Source organism: Schistocerca cancellata, chromosome 1, assembly GCF_023864275.1.
Source record: "Schistocerca cancellata isolate TAMUIC-IGC-003103 chromosome 1, iqSchCanc2.1, whole genome shotgun sequence".
NCBI classification, from domain to species: domain Eukaryota; kingdom Metazoa; phylum Arthropoda; class Insecta; order Orthoptera; family Acrididae; genus Schistocerca; species Schistocerca cancellata.
In genome coordinates this window covers 1176389507-1176403132 of record NC_064626.1, presented here as the reverse complement: position 1 = coordinate 1176403132, position 13626 = coordinate 1176389507, and the positions used below count along the sequence as shown (strand labels likewise).

At 43.6% G+C, this 13626-nt stretch overlaps 1 protein-coding gene across 1 annotated transcript in view; it reads left to right on the top strand.

The window, feature by feature from the left end:
• Positions 1-13626, top strand: part of LOC126094195 (RNA-binding protein Musashi homolog Rbp6) — a 1305639-nt gene that overhangs the window by 1204810 nt on the left and 87203 nt on the right. The window lies entirely within an intron of this gene.

The following is a 13626-nucleotide window of genomic DNA, read 5'->3' as shown; positions in this document are numbered from 1 at the left end:
TCATGTCAGCAAGGTCTCGATTCGAATACGAAACTATTGTGTACAACACTGTATCACATTCACTACAACGTGAGTCAGCAAAAGAAGTTAATCGGACGCGTTGTTACCAAAGACTATGGCAGGATAGGGCATGACGTATGAGGAACAGTACTACCCTGCATGGTACAGCGCTTAATAGACCGCAGTTTCTGTAACAGAGCATGATTGAATAAATGGTCTCTAGCATGGAAACCTAGTATTCTGGACATAAGTTCAAGAGACCTTTTTTTGTTCCGTATCCTCTCGTCGATCAATCCCTAGACTTTGTACACGGTGGAAAAAAATCACTCTGTACAGCACTGTTATGACCACAACTGACACTTGCAGTGTATTCAGGATACTGCGGAGGTGTCTTTCGTTGTCAAATACAGCAGCGCAACGTTCTGGCTTTGCTAGCATCGGCATTTATGTACAGGTATACATTTCACTCGGTGTTCCCCTATTTTTGGCCAATTCCTGTACTTATCAAACTTTGTGGAATCGTGCTTCATATAATACGTATTAAATGATTAAACTTTCACTCCTTTCGGGTATGATGTCCATCATCCAGTATGAGGCGTACTACTTGTAGCATGAAGCAATCGGTCTCCGAACGTCATATTGAGAAATTTCGTATCATATCTGAAACACATGTTGTGTCATTTCGTGGATATTTCTGGCTGGAGATTGGCATGAATGTACAACTCATCCCATCATATGACAAGAATGCTCTATGTGTGAAAAATTAGTGGTCCCATCAGGTCAGTCAAGGATCTGTACATTCTTCAAGGAGTTCATGATACGAGCTATAGTGTGGAATTTTATATTAGCTTGCTGGACTACTTCATATGGTACTCTGGTTATGAAGGCTTAGAAAACAGGGCTTTCCGTTCTTGTGAGTATTCAACTTGCGTTGAACGATAACCAGATCGTCCTTTGCCTTATAGGATAGCTTCATTCACCATGACTGCAGGATTTTGCGAGGTATGGGTCTCGGGAATCGCAGCTACGTGTGACCTTTGACCAGGTCGCTTACTGACGCGTGACCCGACCGTCACAAACAGAAGCGAAACTCACTGTTGAACACCACAGAACACTCGAATTGACTGTCGCCCTCCACCATGCAAGCCTCTGTTGTTTGTGGTATTGTGTCAGCGGTAAACAACACACGGCAGCTCGAAATTTCAACCCAGCTTGCAGTAACTGGTTGTCGACGGTTCGTGGTGACATTTTATTGGTAAACACTAACGAGATTTAAACTGTTGTCATCAGTGTCTTTGTCAGAGCCAGTCGAGCAGTCTCGCGATCTTATTTCGGTGTAGTCTTTCTGGAAGGACCCTTTCGTACTCTTCTGGCCACAACGTTGACCTCAGTCCACCTCGTCACTTCTTGTATAACAGTCGTAGTACAACACCAACTGTGTGTGCAATATATCGCTATGATACGCTCCTACCATCATGCCAATGGTTCGACACTTCTCAGAATTCGAAATATGGCAATAAGGCGTACATGCAAGTGCTCTAGGGTTGCTGTGATGCGATCTCCACCTGGAAAGTTCCATTAAAATTGATAATAAGTTCATATAAGAACGGAATTTTAGTCAGTACATTCCACAGACAAGTATTTTCTGTGACCTCTCTAAGACATTTGAATGTATCAATCACAATATTTGATATACTGAGGTTTCATGGGATTGATGGTATAGCCAGTCAATGGATAATGTCATATCTAACCAAAAGAATGTGGGAAGTTATACTAAGTAATCCAACCAATGCAGTCCAGCGACATTATTCTGAATGGGGAGAAATGACTTATGGGATTCCCTAAGGCTCAGTCTTAGGTCCACTATTGTCCTTCATATTGTAAACGATATACAGTTTAATATATATCAAGCAGAATTAGTTATTTTGCGGATGACACTAGTACTGTAATGGGTCCAAGCATACACATAGAAACAGAAGAAACGGTAAACAATGTTCATGAAAGTATCGTTGACTGGTTTTCTGGCAATGGTCTCCCCCACAATTTTAAAAAGCCGCAACATATCTAGAGGTGCTACACTAATGATATGTGAATTGTTGTGGAAATAATAAATAGTGTGGAAATTTCGAAATTCTTGAGTGTCCATAATGATGGGAAAAGCACGTTCTGGAACTCCAAAACGTCTTAGATCAGCCACATTTGCGCTTACAACGACTGCAAATATTTACAAGAGGAAAATCGGTAAGCTGACTTATTTTGCATATCTTCATTCAGTAATCTCATGTGGAATAGTCTTCTTGGGGTAACTCATCTTTACAAAATGAAGGTTTCATTGCTCAAAAACGTACTATAAGAGTAGTATGAAGTGCTCATCCAGGAGCAGCTTGCAGTCATCTGTTTAAGGAGTTAGTTTGACTACTGCTTCATATTATATTTGTTCCCTTATGAAGCTTGTTGCAAATAATCCTCTACATTTCTAAAGGAACAATGGATTTATGTAGTTACAAAACCAGAAGTAGAAAATTACATTCATTATGTCACATTAAGTTGGTTGTGAGCACACATAGGGTTCACAATGCTGCAACAAAACTTTCTGATCTCTTTCCCAGTAACGTAAAAGTTTGACGGACAGCAAAGAATAATTTGAAAATAATCTGAAAAAGTTTCTCATTGACAATCCCTTCTGCTCCATAGCAGAATTTCTACCACTGTAATGTCTAAATTTTGGAACTAACTGACTAGAAATAAAGAAGTAGCGGTTTGCTGGCATTCGTTCAAGTCATTCACCATGTAGACTTTCCATTCCCGCCAGTGAAGAAATGCTCATCTGGGTACGAAAGATATTCTGCTTCTCAGATAATCCATCTGCCAGTTTCAACGTGGCGATGCCATTCCTACTTACAAAATTCTAAATTCTTTCGTTTTGTGTATTTTAAGGAAGTCAACGGAAACACCAGCAAGCCGAAATGGCCTTGGCGTTTGCCACGGCGATTAACAAGAGATTCGCTGCGACTCGGAAATGCGAGCCGTCTGCACGAAAAACAGACACGGGTCGGGCTGAGATATTAGTCTACGGCAAACACTGGCTGCCGCTTCATCTTCGGAGCTCCCCTCCTCAAAGGAGTCTGGCGTGCTGATCACTACTGCCGCAGTGCCGTCAGATATTGCGTCGCTTTAACACAAGTTCGCTGTGGCTGGTATTCATTTCTAGTTCGTCTCCACATAATCTTACTTTATCGCGCGATTTTCAAAGTGTAATTTATCAAAACATTGTTCTGCATGCTTAAATTAAGAAGCAGAATCTGTAGGTTTTTCATTTCATTCCTAATACTCGGTTGAAGCAGCTTTCCACTATAGTCCTTGTTATCATGAGCAAATGCATGGCTGCTGCAAGCTACATCCATTTGAACTTGCTTACTATAGTCATATGGCAAGGAAAGCGTTTCTGAAGAAGAGAAATTTGTTAACATCGAGTATAGATTTAAGTGTCAGGAAGTCATTTCTGAAAGTATTTGTATGGAGTGTAGCCATGTATGGAAGTGAAACGTGGATGATAAATAGCTTAGACAAGAAGAGAATAGAAGCTTTTGAAATGTGGTGCTACAGAAGAATGCTGAAGATTAGATGGGTAGATCACATAACTAATGAGGAAGTATTGAATAGGATTGGGGAGAAGAGAAGTTTGTGGCACAACTTGACCAGAAGAAGGGATCGGTTGGTAGGACATGTTCTGAGGCATCAAGGGATCACCAATTTAGTATTGGAGGGTAGTGTGGAGGGTAAAAATCGTAGGGGGAGACCAAGAGATGAATATACTAAGCAGATTCAGAAGGATGTTGGTTGCAGTAGGTACTGGGAGATGAAGAAGCTTGCACAGGATAGAGTAGCATGGAGAGCTGCATCAAACCAGTCTCAGGACTGAAGACCACAACAACAACATACTATAGTCATTCCTTGGTCTCTCCCACCCCCCTCTACTCCGTACACACCCACACCTACTCTTTCCCTCCATCCCTCCCTCCCTCTCTCTCTCTCTCTCTCTCTCTCTCTCTCTCTCTCTCTCTCTCTCTCTCTCTCTCTCACACACACACACACACACACACACACACACACACACGCGCGCGCGCACATCACTCCACCACCGAGCAGTTGATTCCTTGATGCTTAAGCATGTGCCATATCAACAGATCGCTTCTCTTACTCAAAATGTGCCATAAATTTCTTTTTCCCCCAATTACATTCAGCACCTCTTCAATAGTTATCTAATCTGCCCATCTAAAGTTTATTATTGTTCTGTATTTTCACTTCTCTCTCAAATAAAATCGCCCGCATTTTACTTCCGTACAGAACTACACTTCAGACAATACTTCCGAAAAAGTCTTCCTAACACTTTAATTATATTCATTATTAACACACATCCCGTTTTCAGAAACGCCAGTCTTACCATTGCCATTCTACATTTTATATGCTTTCCATTTTGATCATCGTCAGTTATTTGGCTGTCCAAATAGCAAAACTCATCTAGTGCTTTTCGTGTCTGATTCCCCACTATTGCATGCCTTCAGGAATATAGGAATGTAACAGCTATATTTTCCTCTTGCTTCCAGGCTTTCGAAGTACGAACACAGCATGGCCACATTGGTGAATGTTGCATGGTCATATCAGTCAATCACCCAGGTTGTACGCCGTGCAAATACTAAACCGGCTGTTGCCCTTTTAAGGAACTATATTTTAGTCTGGCTTCTCCGCATTCGCCCCTGCGATGAGGCTGTGTCCATCGTACAGTTACATGTGTTGTTGACGCTTGTAAGATACACACAAAAAACAAGGACATGGTTTTAGCAGAAAAAGGACAAGGAAACGAAGTTCTTTTCACGTTAATTTCGTTTAGAAGATTCTTCAAAGTTTCATTAGTTCTGTTCGATCCAACACGTTCTTAATGCCATAATGACTGTGATTATTCATGCAGACCCCATAATGAGGATGCTAGAGATGTCTGACCCGACGACGACAGTTTTGCTTGCTATTAAATCATATGTGGGAAAACTTACATAGTTGCGAAAACCATATAAATACTACAAAACACTATACACATTTGTAGTTTCTGATGGCGTTTGTAATAGATTAAAAGCATATTGAGAGTACTAAAACACCTCTATGCTACATATATTTCGACGTCAGATCGAAGAACACCCTTTGTGTGACATGAGGATGCAAAACGAATAAAAGAAATTCAGCTACGTGCTAAGTTGATACTCTGTGATAAATCTGTATAATGTGTGTATGTGGTTTTCGAGAAAGAAGATGGGCATAACACAAGGAAGTTTGATTGTTAATTCTACCAAATCACGTAGGATTTCAACGATTTATTGAATTTTCCTCTAAGGTCATGATAAGTTTGATTTATCGACATTTTCGATATATCGAGGTTCGAGTAGCAGGATTCGACTGTACCGGAGTCTACATAGTCTGCAGTTTGCTGAAATGGTCGCAGAAGAAGAAATTATAAAGCATAGGAAACTAGGAACCATTATTCCTTCATTTATTAATCCATTTTTACGAGTTTCGGCGTTAGCCATCATCTGAATCCTATGTTCTTGCAAATCAATCATGTAACTATGTAATCCTCTGGATTTTATCTTAAATAGGGTTCTGATGATAGCTGACATCAAAACGCGAAAAATGGATTAAAGGATGAAAGAATATTCATTCCTAGCTTTCTATGCATTTTAATTCCTTTATCTGCGACTAATTCGCAAATTGTAGTCTGCGTAAATTAATTCCCCCTGTGCCCTTACGGTATACCTTTTTACAGGTGTTTCATAATTCATGTTACGCACTTCTAGAGGGCGAAGGGGAGTTATATCCAGTTTCACGTAGGAACCCATGTCCGGAACCATCATCCAACGACGCTACAGAGCGTGAAAGTTATAGGTGCCGACGCCTGTACATTTAGGTATACACACGGTGATTACGTGATGATGTTTATAAATTTTCTGGGGGGATGGAGGAGGATAAATGCATCAGTTCGAGGCGAGGTCCCTGTACCGGAAACGGACTACCGGAAACGAAAGAGTCGAAAGTTATAAGCGAAAACAGTTCTGATACTTCTGACACTGGAATTGGTACTGTTGTTGCTAAGACTGTAGGGTAGGCAACTTTAAGAGGTGGTAATGAGTCTAGTAAACATGGGCTCTAAAATACATAACTTGAGAGTTATCAGCACGTGTTCAATAAGGGAGATGGGTTTCACAGTAGCGAAGATGAATATATGCTCGTAGCTCCTCAAGTATGTACTCTGGAACCCATGTTTACTGAGCATTTTTTTCCTTGTTTTGGTTCACAATACGACCTCTGAAAGTTGCCTACGCTACTGTCGTAGTGACAACAGTACCAGTACATGTATTCCACTGTTAGAGATTTCAGAAGGGTTTCAGATGTATTAGTTTTTTTTCCTTTATTGTGATTTCATTCCCCTGCCCCATATGGGCATGGGAGGGCTGTCAGCAGCACAATCCGCCGCTCTTCAGCCGAGTGACACGACAACTAAAACAAGAATAAAATAATACATACATAAGGAGATAACAAAGGGGAACATAAAACAGAGTAAGGGGAGAAAATGGAGGTAAAAAGACATGGACATGTAGACGTTCATGGGGGACAGTTAAAAAAGTCACCAGAAAGTTAAAAAACACAGTTGGCGATTCTTAAAACATAGAGAAGACACTGGATGATCATGCACAGGTTAAAAGTTGGCCACAGTATTAAAAACACTCCGAAACAACACACTTAAAACCCACTTGGAGCACACACGACGAAGAATAAAACTACCAGGTGGGACCTGCCGAGGGAAAGGTCAGAGAGGATGGAAAAGGAGGGGAGAGCATGGGGCAGTTGGGGAAGTGGCGGTATGAAGAGAGGAGGGGCAACTGTGGGTTCACGAAGAGGCAGGAGGCACATAGGGTGGGAGAGGAAAAGGGAAGACAGGGCAGGAGGGAGCGCAGAGACACTGAAAGAAGGCACAAGAGATGGAGGGGCAGTAGGAGTGGGAATCCGCTCAGAAGGAGGGAGGGGGAGGAGAGGGAGCCCTGAGGAGGAGGCAGGAAGAGGGGATTAGAGTTGGTAGGAAGGGTAGACGTCAGGGCGAAGCTCATCATCCGGGAGGGGTAGACGGTGGAAGTTGTGTTGGGAAAGGAGATGGAGGGTGTGGAGATGGAGACAGGGACGGACACAATGGTAAAGGCGCGGCAACTTGTTGGGAGTGGAGAGGAAGGGAGACACCAGGGGGTGAGGGGGATCAAGGCGGCGGACAATATATAGTGTGCGGATGTGTTCAAGGAAAAGGAGAAGGTGCGGGGGGGGTGATGTATTAGAACGGTTTTCGCTTATAACTTTCGACTCGTCTGTTTCCGGTGCGATGACCCTTACCTTAAATTACACATTATCCTTCTCCATCATCCTAGGAAGTTTGTAAGGTAGTCACGGAATTACTCTGTATACAGAATAGAAATTAATAGTGCAGGGACGGATTACTAACTGGAAACGGAGGAAAAATGCTTCGTTGGCACATTCGGTGGCGCTAGCGAATGAAAGTTCCTCTGACCACGTGCCGTTTGTCCCTTGTTTGTTGCAGGATGAATGACTGATATAACTTACTTTAAGCAGCAGAATGGTCCGGTATTCATGTCGGAACCAAGCCGAGATGGTGTTTGTGAACGGCTAAACAGATGGAAACGGTCGAGAGGTAGCACGGCTATACCAAAACATGCTCTCTCGCAGACATCAACCACATCACACAACATTTGAAGCCCGTTTTGGGCGTTTGTGTGATCATGGATCCTTTCAGGCAGACGAATGTGCAGGAAGGCGGTGGACTGTGCGTACACCAGATTCTGAGGACCGGTTTCTACAGGATACTGAGATGAATCCTAGTACAAACCCCAGGCGAGTGTCCCTCCAACATGGTGTAAGCCAAAGTACCATTACATGTATCGTGTGTGACAACCACCACTATCCGTATCACCTGCAACCAGTGCAAGGATTATCAGCAGCGGATTTCCTTCTACGGGAATGATTTTGTTAATGGTTGTTGCACCAGACCATCGCAACTATGGGATTTCTGTCATCAGTCATCTTTAATAACGAAGCAGCCTTGACCAGAGCTAACATAATCAATCTGCATAATCGTCGTCTGTGGGCTACAGATAGTTCTCGGGGAGTGGTTGTGGCGTCTCATCAGCATCAGTTTAGCATCAGTGTGTGGGCAGGGATTCTTGCCAACAACATTCTTGGACCGGTTATAATTCCACAACGTCTGGACGGAGGTACGTGGAGTTTCTGCGGAATACTGTACCTGTGCTGCTTGAGATTGTGCCTTTGGCAGTACGACAGATTACGTGGTTTCTGCATGACGGAGCACCACCCCACTTCCGCATTACAATTTGCCGGTACCTCAACATCTTCCCCGGACGCTGGTTAGGACGCGGATGCCTTGTAGCACGGTCTGCTAGTTCACCGGACGTAAATCCTATGGATTTTTACCTCTGGGAGCATCTGAAAAGCCTTGTGTATGCTGAACTAGTTGCCGATGAGCAAACCCGTTCACAACGTGTTCGCGACGCCTGTGGCGAGACTGGAACGTGCGAAAGAGTGCGGCAGCCCATGACGCTAAGTGTGAACGCACCCCACGAGGCCACGTAGAACATCTGTTGTTGCGTGGATGCGATGCAGTTCTGTGCTATGTTCCGTGACGATTTGTTGTCGTTGCACACACAACCGTCCATTTCCGGACACATATTCATAGGACTTTTTTCCCTCCATTTCCTGTCAGTAGTCCGTCCCTGCGATTTGTAGGTTTTGTTAATGTTCATCCTGTATACATACATTTACAGACGCCGGCGCCTATTCCTTTGTCGTTCTGTAGCGTCTTGGATGGCGTTTCAGGACGTGAGCCTACGTAAAACCTGATCTACAAAATCCCCTCTACAATTTCTAGAAATGAGCAACCTGAGCTGTGAAACATCGTGTAGAGCTGCGGGAACACTGAGGACGGCTGTGTGATAATACCGCGCATTTCACTATTGTAATAAAATGAAACCCCTACAGCCGTCATTATGATCTTATTTCTTGTATAGCTGCAGTTTCGGCGCTTCAGCTGTTGGCAGTCGATGATTGGAGTGCTGACATCACAGTTACTGATAGTCTGCGTAAACCAGTTATGTTGGCCACTGAGGCAGCGTATATATATGATCGTGATAATCCCTTCAGCATCATCTAAGGCCTGAAGATGGCGGACTGAAGCGCCGAAACTGGTAGCTATGGTAACTACACAATAAATACAAGGTCATTCGGAAAGTAAGGTTCGATAGATCGCGAAATGGAAATCCGCCGAAACTTTGCACACATGTATTGGCCAGTGTCTCTAGTATGTCCGTCGATCGCGTCGCATCGCTGTTTTCAGTTCAGAGCGCACAGTGAGCACGTAAAGATATCGAGAAAAAAGTGCCTCCCGCCAAGTGTGTGGGTCTGGTGAGAGATTTCCCTGAAGCTATTCAACTCACGTAACACGACTGTCGTGCGTTTCCTTCTTCATGACAATTCTCTCCCGCGCTCTGCAGGGGCAATGAAGATGCTCCTGAAACGTTTTCGGTGGGAAGTGTTTGATTACCAACAATACAGCCCGTAATTGGCTCCCACTGAGTTTTGTTTCTGCTCACATGAACCGCTGGCTATGAGGACAATACTTTGGCACAGACAACCAGCTGTAGACCAGCGTAAATATTTGCCGGAAAGAACAGGCGGCTGCCTTCTGTGACGTGGGCATTGGAAAGATGTTACAACGCTACGACAAATGTCGTAAGTCTGAGCGGCGTGTGTGTAGAGAAGTAGATGGAAGGTTCTAGCTAACTGTTGCAAATACACTACTGGCCAATAAAATTGCTACACCACGAAGATGACGTGCTACAGACGCGAAATTTAACCGACAGGCAGAAGATGCTGTGATATGCAAATGATTAGCTTTTCAGAGCATTCACACATGGTTGGCGCCGGTGGCGACACCTACAACGTGCTGACATGAGGAACGTTTCCAACCGATTTCTCATACACAAACAGCAGTTGACCGGCGTTGCCTGGTGAAACGTTGTTGTGATGCCTCGTGTAAGGAGGATAAATGCGTACCATCACGTTTCCGACGCTGATAAAGGTCGGATTGTAGCCTATCACGATTGCGGTTTATCCTATCGCGACATTGCTGCTCGCGTTGGTCGAGATCCAATGACTGTTAGCAGAATATGGAATCGGTGGGTTCAGGAGGGTAATACGGGAAGCCGTGCTGAATCCCAACGGCCTCGTATCACTAGGAGTCGACATGACAGGCATCTTACCCGCATGGCTGTAACGGATCGTGCAGCCACGTCTCGATCCCTGAGTCAACAGATGGGGACGTTTAGAAGACAACAACCATCTGCACGAACAGTTCGACGACGTTTGCAGCAGCATGGACTATCAGCTCGAAAACCGTGGCTGCGGTTACCCTTGACGCTGCATCACAGACAGGAGCGCCTGCGATGGTGTACTCAACGACGAACCTGGGTGCACGAATGGCAAAACGTCATTTTTTCGGATGAATCCAGCTTCCGTTTACAGCGCCATGATGGTCGCATCCGTGTTTGGCGACATTGGAAGCGTGTATTCGTCATCGCCATACTGGCGTATCACCCGGCGTGATGGTATGGGGTGCCATTGGTTACAAGTCTCGGTCACCTCTTGTTCGCATTGACGGCACTTTGAACAGTGGACGTTACATTTCAGATGTGTTACGACCCGTGGCTCTACCCTTCATTCGCTCCCTGCGAATCCCTACATTTCAGCAGGATAATGGACGATCGCATGTTGCAGGTCCTGTACGGGCCTTTGTGGATACAGAAAATGTTCGACTGCTGCCCTGGCCAGCACATTCTCCAGATCTCTCACCAATTGAAAACGTCTGGTCAATGGTGGCCAAGCAACTGGCTCGTCACAATACGCCAGTCACTACTCTTGATGAACTGTGGTATCGTGTTGAAGCTGCATGGGAAGCTGTACCTGTACGCTCCATCCAAGCTCTGTTTGACTCAATGCCTAGGCGTATCAAGGCCGTTATTACGGCCAGAGGTGGTTGTTCCAGGTGCTGATTTCTCAGCATCTGTGCACCCAAATTGCTTGAAATTGTAATCACATGTCAGTTGTAGTAAAATATATTTGTCCAATGAATACCCGTTTATCATCTGCTTTTATTCTTGGTGTAGTAATTTTAATGGCCAGTAGTGTAAAAAATTTTTGAATTTCACTGTGTTTTCTCGCGATCGATCAGACCTTACTTTCCGAATAGTTTTCGTTAGTTCATAAGAACGGCTGTAGGCGTTTCCTTTTCACACTCTGGTCAATGGCTGTGTTCCCCAAGACCTCCAGTCAAAAGGATGGAGTTAGGAAAACTGTATATTTGACTGGTCTCTCGAACCCCACTCTGAATGTTATGGTGGGTAGGACGTCAAACGGGCCGACTTGGAGCAGGAGAGGCACCAAAGGACATTTTAATTTCCACTGTCTATACTTTTACAAATAAATTCATAAAACATTGTCAGCATGGCCAGGAAGGATTCAGGATTCGCACACATAGCACTGGAAGTTCAAAAACATAACAAAGTAATTTTTTTTACGTGTGAAATTTCATCATTTTTTCCACTTACAATTGGCTGCATTTGTTGCTATAGGTACGTTTTTCTTCACAAGTAAAAGAGATTCTTTGCTGAATTTTCCACAGCATACAAAGCATACTTACAGGTGTATGAAACTCTAGAATTGTCCAAATCTATTAAAAACCGTGGTAAAAATTGAGATAATTAACTACAAAATTTGATTTTTTTATAAACATAAAGTTTAAAACGTAACAGCTCATTCATTTTTTTATAAATTGAATAGATTCTAGAGTTTAATACACCTGTAAGTATTGTTTGTATGCTGTGAAAAATTCATCGAACAGTCTCTCTTACTTGTGAATAAAAGTGTACCTATAGCAACAAATGCAGCCAATAGTAAGTGAAAAAATGATGTAATGTCACATGTAAAAAAATTTACTTTGTTTTGTTTTTGAACTTCCGCTGCTATTAGTGTGAATCCTGAATCCTTCCTATTCATACTGACAAAGTTTTATGAAATTATTTGTAAAAGTATAGGCACTGGAAATTAAAATGTCCTGGGGTCCCTCTCTACATCTACATCTACATCCATACTCCGCAAGCCACCTGACGGTGTGTGGCGGAGGGTACCTTGAGTACCTCTATCGGTTCTCCCTTCTATTCCAGTCTCGTTTTGTTCGTGGAAAGAAGGATTGTCAGTATGCTTCTGTGTGGGCTCTAATGTCTCTGATTTTATCCTCATGGTCTTTCCCGAGATATACATAGGAGGGAGTAATATAGTGCTTGACTCTTCGGTGAAGGTATGTTCTCGAAACTTTAACAAAAGCCCGTACCGAGCTACCGAAAGTCTCTCCTGCAGAGTCTTCCACTGGAGTTATCCATCATCTCCGTAACGCTTTCCCGATTACTAAATGATTCTGTAACGAAGCGCGCTGCTCTCCGTTGGATCTTCTCTATCTCTTCTATCGAACCTATCTGGTACGGATCCCACACTGGTGAGCAGTATTCAAGCAGTGGGCGAACAAGCGTACTGTAACCTACTTCCTTTGTTTTCGGACTGCATTTCCTTAGGATTCTTCCAATGAATCTCAGCCTGGCATCTGCTTTACCGACGATCAACTTTATATGACTATTCCATTTTAAATCGCTCCTAATGCGTACTCCCAGATAATTTATGGAATTAACTGCTTCCAGTTGCTGACCTGCTATTTTGTAGCTAAATGATGAGGGATTTATCTTTCTATGTATTCGCAGCACATTACACTTGTCTACATTGAGATTCAATTGCCATTCAATGCACCGTGCGTCAATTCGCTGCAGATCCTCCTGCATTTCAGTACAATTTTCCATTGTTACAACCTCTCGATACACCCCAGCATCATCTGCAAAAAGCCTCAGTGAACTTCCGATGTCATCCACAAGGTCATTTACGTATATTGTGAATAGCAACGGTCCTACGACACTCCCCTGCGGCACACCTGAAATCACTCTTAATTCGGAAGACTTCTCTCCATTAAGAGTGACATGCTGCGTTCTGTTATCTAGGAACTCTTCAATCCAATCACACAATTGGTCTGATAGTCCATATGCTCTTACTTTGTTCATTAAACGACTGTGGGGAACTGTATAGAACGCCTTGCGGAAGTCAAGATACACGGAATGTTCCTGTGAACCCGTGTCTATGGCCCTCTGAGTCTCGTGGACGAATAGCGCGAGCTGGGTTTCACACGACCGTCTTTTTCGAAACCCGTGCTGATTCCTACAGAGCAGATTTCTAGTCTCCAGAAAAGTCATTGTGCTCGAACATAATACGTGTTCCAAAATTCTACAACTGATCGACGATAGAGATATAGGCCTATAGTTCTGCACATCTGTTCGACGTCCCTTCTTGTAAACGTGGATGACACGTACCCTTTTCCAATCCTTTGGAATGCTGCGCTCTTCTAGA